Source organism: Rutidosis leptorrhynchoides, chromosome 7 (assembly GCF_046630445.1).
Source record: "Rutidosis leptorrhynchoides isolate AG116_Rl617_1_P2 chromosome 7, CSIRO_AGI_Rlap_v1, whole genome shotgun sequence".
NCBI lineage: Eukaryota > Viridiplantae > Streptophyta > Magnoliopsida > Asterales > Asteraceae > Rutidosis > Rutidosis leptorrhynchoides.
The window spans coordinates 9,357,286-9,359,275 of NC_092339.1; positions in this window are offsets into that span (position 1 = coordinate 9,357,286).

Here is a 1,990-nt window from a genome sequence, read left to right on the forward strand (position 1 = left end):
CGCTAACATACCCTTATTATTAGGATTAAAATTAAAATTAAAATTAAAATTAAAATTAAAATTATAATATATATACATATACGTTGATGAATGAAGAAGGAAAAAGATGTATAAAAATCGGCCGAATGCTCGGCCTTTTATAGGCTCACGTAATACTGTTTGACCTCCGCGAGTGCCGAGGTTTTTGTCTTCAAAGCTCCGCGAGTGCGGAGCCCCTGATTCCAGCTAACATAAGTTTGGCTCTAAGCTTGCCAACGGATTTTATTATATAAATATAATATAAATATATAATTTATATAATTAATTATATATTATATTATATTTATATACATAATTAATTTGTAACTTTCGGTCCCTTGCGTCGTACGTTGAAAGCTGGTTCATGTCTCGTTTTGGATTTTTGAACGTCCTTTCGTATGATTTAATATCTTGTACTTTGCGTTTTACGGCTTGTACTCTTGTCATTTTTAGGCGTTCCTTATCAATAATTTAAACCTCTTTGCTTGTACTTTGTACTTTTTAGCTTTTTGGTCGTTTGCGTCTTCAATTTGTCGAATCTGCGTTTTGTCTTCACCTTTTATTATTTAAACGAATATCACTTGTAAATAGAACAATTGCAACCAAAATCTTGTCTTTCTTGAGGGATAATGCTATGAAATATATGTTCGTTTTTAGCATTATCAAATTTTCCCACACTTGAGGTTGCTTGTCCTCAAGCAATATAGTCTTGAAATATACTAGAATCACTTCTTTATTTTTCACACTTTGTACATCAGTGATTTCTATACGGCGGTATGAAAAATGGTAGTAACGTTATGGTTTACAGTCCCACATGACTATAAAAATTTAGATCCATTAAGGAAATTGGATCTTTATGAAAACATTTGATCTTTTGAAAATTAAATCTAGCTTTTACCCTAGATAAGTTTTCCGGAATAACCCTTCACCGGTGTTTGCAAATTCTTTTTGTGGGTTTGGTGGGTTTCATATTTGAAATTTTTAGCTCAAAACTTGCGGTTTTGTGTCACCCACTTGCTAACCTTGTATTGGGAAAGCAACACGTCCAGTATACTTGTTCCGTATATTACCTTTTGATAAACTACCGTCCGGTTGTAAAGGAAAGCGTTGAACAAGCAACTGTTAAGGCAATGTCCCCTGACATACTTTTAATTATGGTCTATAACGTATCGGATGCAATTACTGTCCTTGGTAGGAGCAATAGTAAAGCTCACCCTATAATTTTTCGGTCTGGCACAAGGTCCTGTCTTTGACCATGCTATGCAACCACCGTTCTTACGGTTGACACCCGATTTGGTTCAGGTGACCTAAAGAATTTCAGGTGAATTCTCAGGATTTTACGTTCAATGGTAATGAACGCATTGAAAATGGGTTTTCAGAAAACAAATCGGTTTGTAATTTTGATCAAAATATTTTCTCGTTCAGCTCGAGTTTAGATATCATTGAATTCCATGAGTTTGAATTCTCAATCTTTAAGGTCAATCTCTAGGATTGAGTAATATCAGTCTTAAAAGCTGATTTTTGATCTTTAAGGAGATTATCCATTCTGGGGATCTGATTCATTAGTCTTATCCAGCTAATTTGCACGGCGTCCTCCCCATTTTACAAGACAGATCCTCTCATGGTTAGGATAAGTCTGACCACTTGGCGACCCTGTTTGATGCTGAGGTCCTTGGATTTCCTGCTGATTTTAGAGATGACTTTTCTAGATTTTTCGTCAACCTACAGCTGGTCTGGACGACAACTTCATGACCTAAATCAAGAAGCGCGTTTTTTTTCGAAAGACTTTACTTCCTTTAAATGATGAAATTGATTCATCGTGTAGATCCATCTTTTCTTACAGTAAATCGGGTAAAACTGATTAAATTAATTCAAAGCAAAAGTATCTTTAATTATTTGTACAAAAATATGTTTTAAATAACTTGGTAATTTTTCCCACACTTGGCTTTTTATTTTCTTTTATTTGCCTTTT